This window comes from Nicotiana attenuata, unplaced genomic scaffold (assembly GCF_001879085.1).
Source record: "Nicotiana attenuata strain UT unplaced genomic scaffold, NIATTr2, whole genome shotgun sequence".
In the NCBI taxonomy this organism is placed as follows: domain Eukaryota; kingdom Viridiplantae; phylum Streptophyta; class Magnoliopsida; order Solanales; family Solanaceae; genus Nicotiana; species Nicotiana attenuata.
Genome location: NW_017671220.1, coordinates 125,543 through 144,524, shown reverse-complemented (window position 1 = coordinate 144,524; position 18,982 = coordinate 125,543). Strand labels below are relative to the sequence as shown.

General features: G+C 38.4%; 1 long non-coding RNA gene across 1 annotated transcript; it reads left to right on the top strand.

Moving 5' to 3' along the window:
• Positions 1-764: 764 nt before the first annotated feature.
• Positions 765-4,052, top strand: LOC109206787. The gene is made up of 2 exons (XR_002064902.1): positions 765-986; positions 3,673-4,052. It is a non-coding gene; the product is annotated as an uncharacterized LOC109206787 (long non-coding RNA).
• The last annotated feature ends 14,930 nt before the right edge of the window (positions 4,053-18,982 follow it).

Here is an 18,982-nt window from a genome sequence, read left to right as displayed (position 1 = left end):
TAGTATCAATAATATATCTACATTTTATCTACAATTTATCTACAAATTAACTACAAACTACAAGTAAACTACAATTTGCCTACAATATATCCACAATCTGGAGACATTTTATATTAAAATATTTTTTTCCTGCACCAAATAAAGAACTTGTAGTCAAATTGTAGATATATGTAGTAAATTTGTAGATAATATCATAAAACTAAAATTCTAAGCATTTTCGAACTACACAAACCTGCATTCTCATCTACCACAATGGCATCAACTTCAAAATCTCTAAATCTGTCATAGTTATCCCAATTCCCATTCAATTTTAACATTATTGAGATTTTTGATATGATTTCGTGTAGTTGAGAGAAAAAAGATGAAGAACAGATATAGGTTCGACAATTTGAGTACCGAGAACGATGAAGAACAATTTTGAATTCTACAATTTGTATTGCGTTGTTGAAGCTTCTGAAGCTCTGCGTTGTTTTTGAATTGTAGTGAAAGAGAGAATTACGCAGCAATAAGATCTCTTTCCGTTTCAAATTTCGAATTTAATGTGGAAAGAATCAAACGCAGATTTTGTGCTTTTTTTTTCGCGCGTTTTAAATGGCAGAATCTGCCTAATTATGGATTAGTATATAAATTGTAGTTAAAGTATGGACTGGGCGGGTAATTAACAAATTATGTACATTTTTGGTAATAAGCTTTCATATATGGTATAGGAAGGACAAAATCCCTTATATATATATATATATATATATATATATATATATATATATAGAAGTTAGAGAAGACCCGAACAACCGGAGACGCTAGCTTATTTCGAGGGCTCATCGTATCAGTTTCAGTTACAGTGAACGGAGAAATTAACAACGCCGAAGATGACCAGTCCCGGGATCTTCAAGTTCCTGCGCCCCAAATTGCGTCCTCAGTCCACCGATATACAGGCCGCCGCTACTTGGGGTGTCGCCGCCACTACCACCGCCCTTTGGATCGTCCAGGTCCTTTCCTTTTTCGTTTTTTTTTAAAAGAATTTTGGAATCCGACTTATTCATATGTACTTCAATTTTGATTTTATGTTTTCCTTGTTTTTCTTTATCTAATTCCATGCCATATAGAATTTTGACAGTCAAATTGTCGGTCACATAATGAATCAGTCGAGTACTTCTACTCAGATCCTATAAGCAACGAGGTGGGTCATGGATTTTAAGTCAGTGGAGTGGATGCAGAGTGCCACTGCCTCTACTATAATTTTGATAGAATAGCAAATTTTTTTCTTTTCCTTAAAAAAAAAAAAAGAAACTATTCAAATTCGAATTTTTAATTTGGATAATAGGAGTTTATTCAGTTATCATAAACTAAGTCCCTTGATGGTCTTGTAAAGATGTAACTGAACCTTTGATTTCGACTCAAAAGCTTCGTTTGAGCAGAGAGCCTGAGCTCAGCTCGATAGCCAGGCTTGATATTATGATTATGGAAGCGGAGCATCTCCTGTCAAGCATCTTATACCGCTATTTTTAGTTGTCATGGTTTGTGATTCGAATAGTAATTAGGAATAATTGTCGGATCACTATTCACTTGAATTGAAAATTAGATAAGCATTACGATTACAAACCATTGCAATTAGATATAAAATACTTACAACTTACTAATTTGATGTTGATGTCCATTTTTTATCTACATTGCTTCACCATCCTTTTCTTTTATGATAATTTTTAGCCGCTTTACATTCTTGTTATTTCATTTCCACAACTTGATCAATTGATTTCTTTCTTCGGAGATCTGGTTAAGGCATGGTCCGTTAGATCCCCCTATGCACTAATAGTTACGGTCCTCATGGACGTGAACACGGGGCTCTATTTCTTGAACATGTGTCACTCATAAAAGTTTGAGTTCTGGCATTTGTAGTTTATGGATTGATGTTTATCGCACTGATCTTGTATCTAAATTTCTAAAAGTTATTGCAATTTCTTTCTCGTGTTTAAAAGTTATACTAACCTCCTTTCCAAAAATTATAAGTCCTTGCATTGTCCTTCCTTGTTGGTTAACTTCCGAAATGAACTGAAACCGTCAAACATATGCTCTTAAGAGTTAATACCATATAGGGAAAGTTGGTATGTTTGACAGGAAAATGTTGGGATTTGAATCCTTCCCGTTTTTCTAATAATTGCATCGGCTGGATTGGTTTAGTTATCCAAAATATGCAATTATTATTTTGATAAATGTTGTTGATGTGGTATCCGGCCATTTATGCAATACAACATTTGGTGATCAGGATAGCTTAGCAGTCTAAAATCTTATGTAATAACTTTAGGAATCAAAAATCTAATTTGACCATAGGTTACATTAGATGAATTCTTCCCATTTGCCTATATTTTGGTGGGTAGAGTTATTCGGTACCTCTGCTGGTGGAAGATAATAGGCAAGCAAATACTTGGAGGATCAATTGAAATGCGCCAAAACTTGTCTGAACCCCATTGTTATCTGAAAAAAGCATTTGGTATGCCATGGAGTCAACTTTGTTCTCTAGTATACCGTTGACACTAGTTTATAATATACACACACATATTGTTGTAAATTTCCTTTTCTGATTCAACTTTTTTTCTCTTGAGCAAACTAAATCATCACCAATGGCACGACGAGATTGGTGCTAGAGATCAATTTTCTTCTAATTAATCATCCTCAAATTCATCACTGTATTTGGCCTGGTAGAAGGGTCTTTTCTAGGGAGGCTTAGAGAAGGGGTGGGGGCTTGTTAGGGTGGGTATGGAACAGCAAGTAGGATGCAGCTATGGACTTCTCAAAAAAAGTAGGATGCTGCTACGGAAATAACTGTATTTTAGGTTTTTCCTGTGGGAGCTTCAATTTTCGATCTCCTTGCCTCCAAATTAAGACTGTAGGGATGGGTAAAGAATTAATACGGAGGTGCACCAAACGTGGAAATAGGTGAGAAGAATTTTATCCAGAGTTTTTTTGCACTCTGAACAATCCATAACTCTTTTTCGTACCCAGTTTCCCTGCTTTTGCTAATTTCTACTCTCTCACTCAACATCTGCCAAGTGTCAACTTAGTGACATTGGCCAAAAATAGTCATAATTGCACACAACCTACTAATTTAAGAAAGGATCATTTTGTTAGTTACTTCGTTTTGTGTTGCAGGTTTGGTGTCCATTTATTTTCCTGTCCATCTGTTTTCCTTGTGACTTTTGTGATGACATTAGTTTCATATTTTCAACTAATGTGTTATAACTTAGGAGCTAGGTCTAACCTTAAAGTTGCATGTTCATGTTATCTTATGTGCAATATATTGCTATTAGTTGTGTACTGGAATGTGGCTGTTTAAGATATGAGATTGGAGGTTCGAAGATCACATTGAACAGGAAGGAAACTTCCTAAACCCTTTATTGAATTCTATGGGAGTGGGACATCTGTTGAAGTAACTTCATCATTTGAATGTTTATGTCCTTTAGTAGGACAATCTCGTGTATAATCTCTAGTTAGAGAGCAAAAAAATCTTTCATTAGGTTCTTGGTATTATTTTATTTCTATGTACTTCTTGACTTCCTTTAGGTGTTCAACACAGTTCTAGTTAATGTACTGCTTCTTGGATATGTAAACTCGATTTATGATGGTATATGAATCTAATGACGCCTCTGACCGTATTATGTTATTTTCATATCTAAGCAGCCATGGGACTGGTTGAGGAAGACTTTTGTTGAAAAACCGGAAGAAGAGAAGTGAACAAAAATGTTGAAGAGGTTGGTTGAGCAGGGTTAAGTTGAATAATGTAGTTCATTTCGTGGTTCTTGTTAGTGTAATCATGAAAGTTTGAGTTAGATATTGGTTCAATCAATTTCCCGACTACATTTCATTGTTGATACTTGATAGTCTGTCGTCATACATCTCTCGTGTTCACATTTCCAGTGTTAACTTTGATGCTTGATATAATGTACTCTCAACTCTGGACTTGAACCATAAAGAACAATGCATCGGCGATTTTGTCAATGCGGACAACAGTTGAACGGGTTTTGTTAAGTAATTAAACTTTTACGATTTGTGCTGCCTGCTTAATTTTTGCTTCAATATCCTTTGCCTTTTTAAGCTTTACCTGTCGGGCCCAGGGGCGGATTTAGGAGGGCGGAAGGGGGTTACCCGAACCCCCTTCACCAAAAAATACACTGTATATATACGGCAAATCCATCTTGTGCTTCAAGGGGGTTCAAAACCTCTGTGAGGTTACTAGTTCAATTCCCATTGCCTACCATCTCTTTTTAATATTTTAACTTTTTTCTTTTTTGAACCCCCTTGGCGGAAATCATGCTTGCTTCCGTCACTGGTCGGGCCCAAGCCTTTTCAGGTTGTTAGTGTTATAGACTTGCCACAATAAGATGGTTATGGGTTGTTGCAGGTGCATCTCCTTTAGCAGCTGGAAGTGAAACATGGAAACCGAGGATTTTAGAGACCCAGTAAAAGTTACTAATACATGTAAAGAGAACAGGAAGAAAAACAATTATTTTGGTAAAAAAGAATACAATAAATAACCCGAGTTTCAGCTTTAAAAAAAAGGGTCTACTTTGAGGTGTTTTTACATGATGTAAAATGTTTTTTTTTTATGAAAATGTTTTTTCTAGTTTGGCAAGTCACGATTATTGAAGTATACTTCTTTTTCAGCAAGCAATTGTTCTAATCGATTACGAAGTTATACACCTAATAAGAACTAGTTTGAGGCGTTTTTACATGATGTAAAATGTTTTTTCATGAAAATGTTTTATTTTCGAAATTATTTTTCAATATTTGATTGAGTAGTAAACTAGGTAACTTATATTATACTAACAATCGAATGTGAGGAAAGGTCTGAGTGTCGTGTTTTTTATGATAAATAAGCATGAAGGCTGACAATAATGTTTATGTGTGTTAAGTTGAAAAAGTTCACAACAGGATGATCTAGTGGTTAAATCATAAGAGTAACAATCTCAAGATTCCAAGTTGAATATAGTAGTTGAATTTCATTTACAGTACAAAATTACTTTGACACCTGGATATAATTACTTTGACTCTTGGATTTAATGGGTCCAATGGTGTTGTGGGTCATTACAAACTTGTTTTTAGTTTTATGACCCTATCGTTTTTTTTTACACATAGGAGATGAGATGTAAAAAAGACACTTTCTTAATTTCAACATTGTATGTGGTTATGAAGGTTCATTTCCTCAAAAAAATTGTTCTCACCTATTTCCACGTTTGGTGCACCTCGGTATCAATTCCTTATCCATCCGTATTGTCTTATATCTTGTTTGGCCAAGTTTGCCAAAAATAATTTTCTTGGGGTCAAAAGTGCTTTTTTTAAGTTAACGTGTTTGACCAAATTTTAGAAGGAAAAATATGCTTTTGAATAGAAGCAGAAGCAGTTCTTGAGAAGCAAAAAAAAATATAGTTTCTCCTAAAGGTGTCAAAAAGGCCGGGCCAGCCCACTGACAACCCGGTTTGGCCTGGTTCGGCCCGGGTCAGCCCGGTCCGCTAAGGGGTAGGACGGGTCGTTAGGGTTAGGGGGTTGAGCCGGACGGGGGGCGGGCCATTTTTGCTAACCGGTGCCTGGAACCCGGCTAGCCCTGTAACCCACTAACGGGTTTTTACCGGGTTCCAGCCCGGGCCAGTCCGATTACCGTTATGTAATTTTTTTTGACCATTTCCAACGGCCAAATTCAAAAATGACTGTTGGGCAACGGCCATTTTTTGCACTTTTGGCTATTTCGGCCTACCCCCTTAATAAAATAGCCCTCTCACACCTCTAATAATTGATAAATTACAATTTTAACCTTTTAAAAACTATAATTAGCTCCCCATCTTCTTCATTTTTTCTCACAATTTGCTCTCTTCTTCGTTTATTTTTATTTTATTATTTAGAATTATTAAGTTAGTTTTTTAGTTTAATTTACATAATGGATATATCTAGAGCAGTCAAAAAAGCGTGTTTGGTAAGGGTGGTACTAGTAAGAGTAAAAATTCTAAAAGATGAAGAGGTCGTATTGGTTCTTCTAGTAGCTTTACACATATTCCTGAAAGTTCACCTGGAAATTTTGAATGTAGAGTATGAGCAACTTTAAGAAGATTATGGTATAGATGATAATTTAGATGATATTCAGTCACCTGATAATCTTGAAACATCACCACGGACACCTGGTACTGCTAGTCAAAATACTAGGGGTGGCGGTCGTGGTAATACAGGCAGGTCTCCCCTCCTTATTAAGAATAATCGAAGATTAAGAAGTAAGTGTTGTAATTTTATTGAAAGACTAGAAGAAGATAAAAATTATGTAAGATGTACTATTTGTAGGAAGTTTATAAACATGAGACCGGAGGTAAGCAAGGGGGAACAGGTCAACTTCGTAGGCACATGGTAGATAACCACCCTATTGCATGGGGTGCTGATGAAGAATCTGGCCAGAAAAAACTTAATCTGGATACTGACGATTTAATGGTCAAATACGATATAGTGAAAGATCGGGAAGAATTAGCTCAAATGATTGTTTTAGGTTGTTTACCTTCTAGCTTTGCTGCTTCACCATTACTTATATTCAAATAATTTATAACCCTTTATTTAAAGGTATTCCTAGAAGTACTTGTAGAGCTGATATCTTTATGCTTTTTGGACAATATCTGTCACGACCCTAATTCGCCCTCCGTGAACTGTCGTGACGGCACCTATTCTCTACGACTAGGTAAGCCTAACAAATGCGGAAAAAGAAACAATTGCAGAAGAAAGTAATTAAAAACTGAGTTAACAAGGTTAACAGTGTTTAAGATGCCGCCTGACATATAACAGCACAAGATCTCAACAATTGAACAATTCCCAAAACCCGGAATCTCATGAATCACAAGCTAAAAGATTTCATAATAAGCTCTAACTCCAGAAATGTCTATCAACAAGGAAAAACACAGAAGGGCTAAACTAGTACAGAGAATAGAAATGGACTCCTCGGTCTGCGGACGCGGTAGATATACCTCGAAGTCTCTACAAAAGCGCCTCGCCTCAAGGGTGATAAGACTGAATGAGAGTACCTGGATCTGCACATGAAAAACATGCACATAAAGGGCATGAGTACACCACAGCGGTACTCAGTAAGTGCCACCTAACCTCGGTCGGGTAGTGACGAGGAAGGTCAGGGACCTACTGAGGTTAAAGGAAATACAAGATATAACAGTGTAGAATAAGACAGATACTTAAGTGCAACAGTAAAAAAGTAACACAGGATAGAAGAACAACAACAACTTTAACAGAGACAAAGTAATCACTGAAATAAATACAGCTCAACGCAGAGATAACAACCAGGGATCTCCCAGGATACCGTCCTATAGTCCCAAATGTAAATATCCAGTGGATCTCCCGGGATACCGTCCCGTAGTCCAACTCATAATGCGCGTGGATCTACCGGAATACCACATTCGTAGTCCCAAATATAAATACTCAATACTGGGGGAATCTATCGGGTGCAGTCCCGTAGTTCCAATGTAAAAGTGCAGGGGGATCTCCCGGAATACAAATTCGTAGTCCCAAAGTAAACATACAGGGGGATCTCCCGGGATACCGTCCCGTAGTCCCAAAGTAAACACACAGCAGCAACACAAAAGAATACTTAGTTCAATTCAATTTCCATACCAAGTAAAACAAGTATTTCTAGCCTAGCATGCTGCACATAATCCAACTAAGGCAATTTGAGCAAGTAAATCAATTAAGTCAACTAACATGCTTCCCTAGGCTAATAGCAAGCTTAAATTACACACGGTATAAACAGGAAAAAGGAGATCACATTTATAGTTATTTAAAGAAAACGGATTTTTAACAATTAGCACAAGTACGCACTCGTCACCTCACGTACAAAGCATTTCAATTATCAACAAACCAAATCCTAAGGGGAGTTTCATCCACACAAGTTTAGACAAGCCACTTACCTCAAACCGGCTCCAAAATCAACCCGAAACCACGTTCTTGCCATGAGTACTCGACTCCAAATAGCCCAAATCTATTCAATTCAATTGCATAATGTAAATAACACTTCAAGTAACTGATTCTACAAATAAATTCTAAGCTAACACGCTAAATTAGGTAAAATAACCAAAATGCCCTCCGGGTCCACGTCTCAGAATCGGGCAAAATTTATATTTTCAAAATTCTCATACTCTCACGAGTCTAACCATATCAAAATTACCAAAATCGGACCTCAAATGGTCCCTCAAATCACCACTCAAAGCTCTTCAATTAACCAAGCCCTAACCCCCAATTTACCACTGATTTTCCTTCAAATTTCATGCTAAAATTGATAAAAATCACCATAATAACGAGTTTAGGTTGCAAAAATCTTACCTCCTTGAAGCTCCATTGAATCCTCTCTCAAAAACCTCCCAAAAGCTCAAAAATCCGAATGAAAATGGTGAAAGAATGGGCAAAAATCGCGACTGAACCTTTATATATGTTCTGGCCCAGGACTTCCGCACCTGCGGACCCGCACCTGCGGTCCCAGGTGCGCATCTGCGAGATTTCATTAATTCCCTTGGGCCGCACTTGCGCTTCCTCTACCGCACATGCGCTCACGCAGGTGCCTCGAACTACCGCACCTGCGGAAACTGGCCTTCCCTCACATGGCCGCATCTAGGGTCTCTCAGCCGCTTCTGCGGTGCCGCACCTGCGGTCCAAACACGCAGGTGCGGTTATGACAGGAAACACAGCTTCAGCTGCCAACTCCAATTGCTTAACTCTCCGTCAACCATCCGAAATCATCCCGAGGCCCCCGGTACCTCAACCAAAAGCACGAACAAGTCATATACCACTATCCAAACAACATCGAAACATCGAATCATCATCGAATTCAAGCCTAAGAATTCCAAAAACTTCTGAATTACGCTTTCGATCAAAAAGTCTATCAAACCTCGTCCGAATGACCTGAAATTTTACACACACGTCACATTCAACACTACGGAGGTACTCCAACTTCCGAAATTCCATTTCGACCCCGATATCAAAATCTCACTATCGAACCGGAAACTTCAAAATTTTAACTTTCGGCATTTCAAGCCTAATTAAGCTACGGACCTCCAAAATACAATCTGAACACGCTCCTAAACCCGAAATCACCCAACGGAGCTAACGGAACCAACGGAATTCTATTCCGAGGCCGTCTTCACACTGTTCCGACTACGGTCCAAATTCTAAAACTTAAACTCTCATTTAGGGACTAAGTATCCCAAAGCTCTCCAAAATTCCAAATAAATCTTCCCGGCAACTCACAACGGCAGAAACAAACACGGGGAATGCAGTTAATAGGAAATCGGGGCGTTAATTCTTAAAACGACTGGCTGGGTCGTTACAATATCAGACATATCTACGCTATTTGTTCGCTGCTCTTTCTTGTAGAGTTTCTATTACTTCTGATATTGGCCATGTTGTTAATGGAAATAATTATTTGACTGTTACATGTCATTGGATAGATGATAATTTTTGGATGGAAAACCGTATTATTGCTTTTAAATATGATGAAGATCAAAGTCATAATGGTGCATTTATAAGTAATACTATCCATGAAGTTACTATATTTTACAATCTTTCCGAAAAAGTTTTGTGTATGTCATTTGATAATGCTTCTAACAACAATGCTGCTATTTTATTATTAAGATTGTATCTACACCCACCACTTGCTGAAATATTTCATGTGATGTGTGCATGTCATATTTATAATTTAATCATTAAGAGTGGCCTTGAATTTTTTTGAAATGAGATCACTTTAGTTATAAGAGATGTCAGTGTAATTCAAGAAAATAATAGAAGTGCTAGATTAAATGCATTTAAGGTTAAATGTGTGCATTATGGACTAAAATCAAGACTCATGCCTAAAGAAATTGTTAGTAGGTGAATTTATATTTATTTATTCTTAAGATGCTGTTATAAATATATCATGTCTATAATTGAAGTTGCTAATTCTCATTGTACAGGCCCTAACTGTTTGTTAACATCCTGTCACGACCCAAAAATCAACTGTCGTGATGGCACCTATCGTGGAACTAGGCCAGCCTCAACTCAACAAAACCCAACACAGCAACAATAAGTTTGAAAACATTAATGGAAGCATTTAACATTTAAAGGAAACTGTTTGAAACATAAGAAATTCCAATATACGATACAATCCAACTCAAAACCGGGGTGTCACTGAGTACATGAGCGTCTAGATCAGAATACAATCCACTACAGTGTCTAGAGAAATAAACTAAAAATACGACAAAAGATAAAGAAGGAGAGTCAAAGTCCCGCGAACGCCATGCAGCTACCTCGATAGTCTCCAGACTCTGAAACCTCAATCAGCAACCGCCGCTGCGACCGATATTGCCTGGATCTGCACACGAGGTGCAGGGAGTAACGTGAGTACACCAGCTCAGTAAGTAACAAGTCCAAACTTTGGAGTTTGGACTGAAAGGTAGTGACGAACTCAACCGCAACAGATATAACAGAAATAAATGTGCAAAAACGTAGGCATACTTTCAAGTTAAATAGACAGCTCAAGGCAGTAAAGTAAATACATATCTGAATAGTGTAAGGTATACAGCTCAGCTATCTCTACACGCCAATGCACAAACTGTATGAAATGCACCATGTGCTCCCACTCTCAAGTGCTCAACCACTAGGTACTGTATATGGCCATCCGGCCTAGGGAATTCCATCCCGGAACATATACAACACTGACTGTAAGTCACCCAGTACCGAGGAAAAAGGGCAATCCAACCCTGTGGATAAATCCATCTCCAGGTATCAAGTACTTCGGAGAAACCCATGTCCAGGGAAATCCATCCCTCAATAATATCATCCGCGCTCACTGGGGGTGTGTTACAGACTCCAAAGGGGCTCCTACAGCCCAAGCGCTATCATAATCATCAATATAACCGCTGCGGCGTGCAGCCCGATCCCATAACTGACACTCATAACCAGGCTCTCGGCCTCACTCAGTCATCAACCTCTCCAATCTCGCCCACGGGCTCACAATGTCATGAAAAGAAACCCGGAACAATGATATGATGAATCAATAAATAACTGAGACTGAGATATGATATAAAAATGCATGAACATGACTGAGTACAGAATATTAATGAAAATAATGAGATGACAGCAAGAATCGACCACTAAGGGTCCCAACAATACCAGCATAAAGCCTAAACATGATATCTAGCATTATTTACAGCTCAATTACTTTATCACGCGATGAAAGCATGGATATCAATAGGATAGAGTCACTAAACTGTGCCATGGAATCACCCAGGTCACAGTTCTCGCGGTGCACGCTCGCACACCCGTCACCTCAATACCAATCACATAACACATAATTTGGGGTTTCGAACCCTCAGAACCAAGTTTGGAAGCGTCACTTATCTCAAACCAAGCAAAATCCTACTCCGCAATGCCTTTGCCTCTCAAATAGGTCTCTAAAATTCTCGAATCTAGCCACAAGCAATGCAATACGATCAATCTAGGGTAAAGGAATCAATTTCACAAGAAAAATACCAAATTATAGCAAAAATCCGAAATCGACTCAAACCCGCCCCCCCGGGCCCACGTCTTGAAATCCGACAAAAGTCTCAAACCCGAAAGCCCACTCACTCACGAGTCTGATCATACCAAATTTATCGAAATCCGGCCTCATCTGGTCACCCAAATCCCCAAAGTCCACTCTTCAAATTGTCAAGCCCTAAATCCCCAAATTTCCAACTCAAATCCCTAATTATGTGATGAATAAAGCCATGGATTCACGAAATTTAGACCCTTCTCTTCTGCGGTCTCGCACCTGCGGTTCCCCCTCCGCGGGTGCAGTCACACCAGAAACAGCAGCTTCAACTTGATAACTGTGATTTTAACACGTTTTACGCCCATACATGCCTATGCCTTATGTATGAATTGTCATGAAATAGACTCAGAATGCTTACAAAGTGCGCTTGATTGCAGGTTTGAGCGACAAGATGACGAAAGTCAAGAACCAGCTCGAAACGGAGTGAAACCTGCTCAAGTATCAAAAATCATTGAAGTAGGGACAGGAGGACCTAGCGCGGACCGCACTGATTTGTTGCGCGGCCGCGCTAGGAGATTCAGAGAGCACCCATTTCAGGAGTCTCCAAGCGCGGTCAGCGCTCATTTCTACGCGGTCAACGCTGGTGTCTACGCGGTCGCGCTTCAATGTTGTGCGGTTCGCGCTCATTAGCCTGTGCGGCCGCGCTACTTCTTTGTGTGGTCCGCGTCCCCAGTTCCAGAAGTGAATGATAGAAGGCCAAGACCCCTACGCGGCCGCGCTGCATTTATGCGCGGTCAACGCCAGCCCCGCAGGGGTATTTTTGTCCGATTTTTCTGGCATAGTATAAATAGAATATTTTATTATTTCTAGGTTAAGTTTTAGACATCAGATAGCAGCAGCACTCGTGAGATTCAAGCTTTAGCCTATTTTGGGCATTTTAACCTTGTTTTAACGTGAATTCGTGTAGATTAACTTCCTAGTTAATTATTATGTTGATTTTATCTACTTCTTCTTTAATTTCTGTTGCTATTATGGCTAGCTAAACCCTTTAGCTAGGGTTGTGGCTCAACCCTAGTGTGGGTAATTAATGGGTGTGATTGTTTAGTGCTTGAATGATGTTGGGTGTTTGATATTTGGGTTGATTTTATGTTTTTAACTAGGATTTGGTGGTTGCAAACACTAAGTCTAGCTTAGTGAGTCTTGACTCTTTTTGAGAAAGAGTGTCTATGACTCCAAAGTTAACCCAACAAGGAATTGGGATGGACCCATGAGAATGGTAGTCCCAATTAGCGGGTAAGACCTCGAGAGAGTGATTACCCAACTTGAACCCTAAGTTGCTTGGTTTGTTAGCCTACCCAATTGGTCTCGAGAGAGTCAATTGGGCAAAATCACTCTTTCTACCGAGAGGTGTGAGAGTGAGTGCTATCGTGCAACGGTTATATCATAAGCCCCTTAATCATCATTCTTGTATTAGGAATCTCTACCCGTTAGTTGACCACCAAGGTAAATGCCACGACCCTAGTGTCTTTCTCTATCTTGCATACAACCTAGAGTTACTATCTTAGCATAATTTAGTTATAATTAGTAGTTGTTAAATTGTAGTTGATAATCACAAAAACCCAAAAATGATAGAAGATCAATTAGAAGCAAACACGCAATTCTAGGCTAAACAAATATCCAACTCCCTTTCAAGCTCCCTGTGGAAATTGACCCCGATACCACTATTGGGTAAAAGTATTAGCGCCCACTCTTCCTAAGGTTGAGTCCGCTGCGACCTAATCACAACTGCACTTCTTCAATTCAAAACAATTCGATAACTACCCGAAATCACCCCGAGGCCCTCGGGACCACAACCAAACACACCAACAGATCCTATAACATCATAAAAACTTAGTAGAATCTTCGAATCACTCAAACCAACATCAAAACACCAAATACACTCGGATTCAAGCCTAAAGAACTTCTAAACTTCCGAATTCCACACTCTACGCCGAAACCTACCAAACCACGTCCGATTGACCTCAAATTTTGCACACAAGTCATAAATGACCCCACAAACCTACTCCAACTTCCGAAAATCCAATTAGACCCCGATATTAAAATTTCCACTGCCGGCCAAAATCAAGGGTACGCAAGTGCCATCGTTCCTCCCCGAATCCGGGCGGGGAACTTTCAAATCACAAATGTCATGTTGACTTTGCTCGAGCAAAGGGGATACTTTACGGGCGCCTCCGACCAAAATGCATACAAGCACTTGAAGGGGTTCGTAGATACTTGCTGGGGCAGCAAACAAACAAACGTGTCAGAGGATGCGTTGAGATTGCGGCTTTTCCCGTTTTCTCTTCGGGGCAAAGCGTTGGACTGGTTAGAAAGGTTACCAAATCATTCTATCACCACATGGGATGAATTGGCGGACAAATTTATTGCCAAGTTCTTTTCTCCAAGTCATATGGCGGCTCTTCGGGATGAGATTCTAGCCTTTAAGCAAATGCCAACGGAACCATTGCATGAGATCTGTGAGCGATATAGAACAATGGTGAAGGAATGCCCTAACAACGACATGACTGAGGCGATGATCCAACAGACTTTCTATAGGGGCATCAACACCACAAATCAATGCATTGTGAACTAATTGGCCGGTGGGAACTTTATGAAACTTTCTTACCAAGAGGCATGTGATGTACTTGATGAAATGGCGGACACCTCTCGGCATGGCAAAGCCGAGCGAATGTATCCCAAGGTGACCCCACGGTCATCCATTTGCATAAGGAGTTGAGAGATCACAGCCAAGCTATAGCCGAACTTACAACAACAATGAATCAGTTGGCGAAGGCGCAATTGCAACAAGTACAAAACCCGCGCCATGTCAATGCAATGGAGAATGTTTCTATGCTAAAAAGGAGACAAAGAGGGCAGCAACAACCTCAAGGTAGCGGTGACCAATTTGACAACAACAACNTAGGATGTTCTTAATTAATTATTTGCATTTTTGTGCACATTTAATTTTTTAAAATCATAAAAAATATCAAAAATATCCAAATCATTATTACATAGCATTTTTAGGCTTTAATTGCATTTAGAATTTAAATTGCATAAGTTAATTGCATTTATTAATCAAAATCATAAAAATTACCATAGTCATGTCTACATTTTTAGTTTTAAATTAATTAGTATTAAATTAGTGAAAATAAGTATTGATAATTTTATAAAATAGATCAATTTTGAATCTAAGTTAGGAGATTTTTTTAAAAATTAAAAAAAAGAAGAAGAAAAGGTAAAAAAAAAAAAAAGGAAGAACATTGTTTGGGTTCCTATTCTGGGCCACCCAAAACAAATTCAGTGGACCAATTCCCATTTTTTTTTTAAAATTTAATTCCGCCCCAGCCCAACTAAAACCAAACCGGCCCGGTTCCCCCCTTTACCGAAACGATGTTGTTTCATGTTTTTTTAGTCCCAGCCGTTGGATCATTTCAATCCGACGGCTCGCAACTCCTCACTCTTTTCCTTTTAATTGTCTGAATTTCCCTCCCCCCAACCCTAAAGACTCTCCCCATTCTCTCATCTCCCCCCAAGTTCCTAACCCTAGCCGCCCCCAAACCCCTCACCTCCATCGCCCGTCGGCGCCACCATAAACAACCCCAAATCCACTCAAATTCATCCCCCATAATCCCCAACGCCTCCTCACCCCAAATCCGTCATTATTCTGTCCAAGCAAACACCCACGTTTTTGGAATTTAAGATCCAGAAATACATCTCTTCTTCTTTTTCTTTTTTCGGCAAAAATTAAAATTGTGACACAAAGCATTAGCCATTAGAAATTTTCGGCCAATGCTTGTGTCATTATTTCCATGGTTAGCCGAAAATTTAGCTTGGGATGTATATTTGTTCTTCAACAAAATTTTTTTTTATATTTACCCTTGCAACGACGCATTTTTGCAACAATGGCCGAACATTGTGTTTGACTCAGCATTTTTTATTTTTTATTTTTCATTATTTTTATCTTTTATTATTAATTTTTTTCGTTTTATCATTATCAGTGTTATTATTATTTTTATTATTTAGTTCTTCTTCTTCTTCTTCTTCTTTCTTCTTCTTCTTCTTCTTCTTCTTCTTCTTCTTCTTCTTCTTCTTCTTCTTCTGTTTTTATCTAACCAAAACCCATGGCAAAGAACCCCAAAAAATTGGTATGAATTGAATGTGCCGTATGACCCAGTTTCTTGTCCGGGGGGGGGGGGGGTAGGGTTAATTTTGAAAGGTAAATAGCAGAATTTGTAGGGGTACTTAAGGTATTTAGACTCAAGGAATCTTCCAATAACTACTAAGGAAAGTTCTAGGAAAGTGAGGTTGGGGATGAATAAGTAAATAGTACAAAAATGTAGGTAAAAAACTGTGCAAAAACAGATTTCTCAAGGGGTGATTTTGAATTTGGAAATTCTGATTTGTTGCCCTTGAAAGAGTGTTATAAATATACACTATAGGTTAGGAAGAAAAGGATGGAGACACAGAGCAGAAATTACACAAAAAGTTCATTTTAAAAAGGTTTTTTTCTTCAGAATTTTGGTCTTTAGCTTTCAAGGATTCTGGATTTGAACAAGGATTTGATAAAGATCCCTCATTTTGCTGCTGTATTGATTGATTTCCAATTTTGCTGAGTTCCATTTCTACCACCTCAGACTTTATTTGTTTGAGTTCACTCATTTTTCTTAGTAGGTATGTAGACTTTCATCTTTATTATGAGTATTAGCAGCAAAAGCCTGATTTGTTCATATTCAGTCTGTAATTGATATTCTAGATCTGTTTATTTAATCTCTAAATTTACCTGATTCTCATTCTTTTATTTAATATATAGTGTTATAAATATATGTTTTCAATTAAATGACAAAGTTGTTGAGTAATGATTAATTAAGTTGATATTTGACAAAACTCACATCCTAAAGCTATGATTCGGGCGTGATTAGTGATAGTGTGTTTGGAGCTGTATGATTAATGACTCATGCGTAGCTTTTATTTTGAGTTAATGATTAATGATGGTTGTTTCATTGTTAATTAAGAATCTGTGAAGAAATAAATACTTACAACTTAAGAAAAATTGTTATTCTGAAGTTTAATATACTAGGGACTAGATATGGATTTGTTTAAGTGCAATTTGAATCATTCATTAAAATTTGTTTTGGCTTAGTAATAAAATGCGAATTTCATGTTGCTGGACGTGTTCCAGCATTTGAATTGGGCTAGTTGTTTATTCTTTTTTAGTAGTAGAAGTATTTTCTTACATGTTGCTTCATCTGTCAGTATTACCCTTTTAGTCAAATGACTTCAAATCCCTTGCTTTCTAATAATTGTAACATTTACTCTACGACTTGGCAGAATTATTGAAATGATCGTAGTATGCATGCTTCGCCAGTTAATCTATTCCATAGTCCACGAATAAATCCCATAAACTCTTGGCCTTAATCTCAAACCTTAGAAAATAATCATATGAACATCGTAGTTTGCTTTAGGCGCGATTAATAAATCATCACGGCTATGGGTACAGTTCCGCTGGCATGGTCGTGATACCTAATCCAAATTCGGGGGTGCATTTCATGTGATCCGACCACAACTTCAAACAATAATAAAAATGAACATGTTGTAAATGGCGGGTGCATTTCAAGTGACGCGGTTTGCAATGTGTACCAAAACGGCAAGTGTACGACAATCATGGCTTGTTCCAGAAATAAATCCACAAATAAATAAAAGCGGTTATAAAGTTAAAAATGCACAATAGGTTTAAAACATGTAATAAATCAGGTAATATGCCAATTATTAATAGTTGAGCGACCGTGCTAAAACCACGGAACCCGGGAATGCCTAACACCTTCTCCCGGGTTAACTGAATTCCTTACCCGTTCTTCTGTGTTCGCGGAACAAAAATAGAGTAAATTTCCTCGATTTGGGATTTAAAATAAACCGGTGACTTGGGACACCATAAATTATTCCAAGTGGCGACTCTGAAGTAAATAAATAATCCCGTTTCAATTAGTGTCACTTTAATTGGAAAAATTCCCTATCCCTATATCCCCCTCGGGTAAAAAGGAGGTGTGACAGCTCTGGTGACTCTGCTGGGGGATAAGAACCCAGAACTTCTGGTTCAGGGTTAAGAATTCGAGCTTAGAATAACTGTTATTGTTGGATTTTATTTATTATCTGATTTTTATATGTTTGAGCCTAATGTGCTAAATGCCGCTTTTTACCGCTTTGATATTATTTTAACTGTATATAAAACTGTTACGAAACCCTCTTCTTTCTGAGTCTTCTAAATCTTCTGGGGAGCGTGAGCTTCGCGTGGCTTCTTTTCTGTTACAGTCATATCCCAATTTTAGAACGAGGTTCGAACAAGTTGCAAAGCCGGTGAAGCTTCTGTATTCCCGGTACGCTGCCCCCCCCCCCCCCCCGGCCTCGAGCTGTCCGCTCGGGTAAGCCGAGTCTAGAACAATACACCCAGGTTTTAAACCTAGAATAACATAGCCTCTTGCCGGATGCCTAGTAGGAACGCTTGATTGCATCACGTGCATTTGACTTTGGGGATTCAACACAAGGGTTGGGTCCGTCTAGGACAGGTGTACCCCAAATTAAAAGACCATCCTGATGCATCTTACGTGCTACTTGCGCATCTGTTTGTTTCGGTTTGCATGTTGACTGGCTTCTAGAATAAGGAAAGAAAATAAAAAAAAAAAGAGAAAATCAAAAAGAACAAGAGCGAGAAGTAGGTATTTGGAAAATTCTGAAACTCTGCTAAAATTTTGAAAAAAAAGGAGAAAGAAAATAAGTCAATATTTTCAAAAAAGTCATGTTTCCCCGTTTCGTCAAAACTGAACGGGGAAATGAATTTCTTGCATGCTGCTTCATCTGTCAGTATTACCCTTTTAGTCAAATGACTTCAAATCGCTTACTTTTTAATAATTAGAACATTTACTCTACAACTGGGCAAAATCATTGAAATGATCGCAGTATGCATGCTTCGCCAGTTAAAATCTATTCCATATTCCACGAAAAAATCCCATAAACTCTTGCCTTAATCTCAAACCTTAGAAAAATAATCATATGAACATCGTAGTTTGCTTTAGGCGCAATTAATAAATCATCACGGCTATGGGTACGGTTCCCGTGGCATGGTCGTGATACCTAATCCAAATTCGGGGGTGCATTTCATGTGACCCGACCACAACTTCAAACAATAATAAAAATGAACATGTCATAAACCGTGGGTGCATTTCAAGTGACGCGGTTTGCAATGTGTACCAAAACGGCAAGTGTACGACAATCGTGGCTTGTTCCAGAAATAAATCTAGAAATTAATATAAAAAGGTTATGAAGTTAAAAATGCACAATAGGTTTAAAACATGTAATAAATCAGGTAATATGCCAATTATTAATAGTTGAGCGACCGTGCTAAAACCACGGAACCCGGGAATG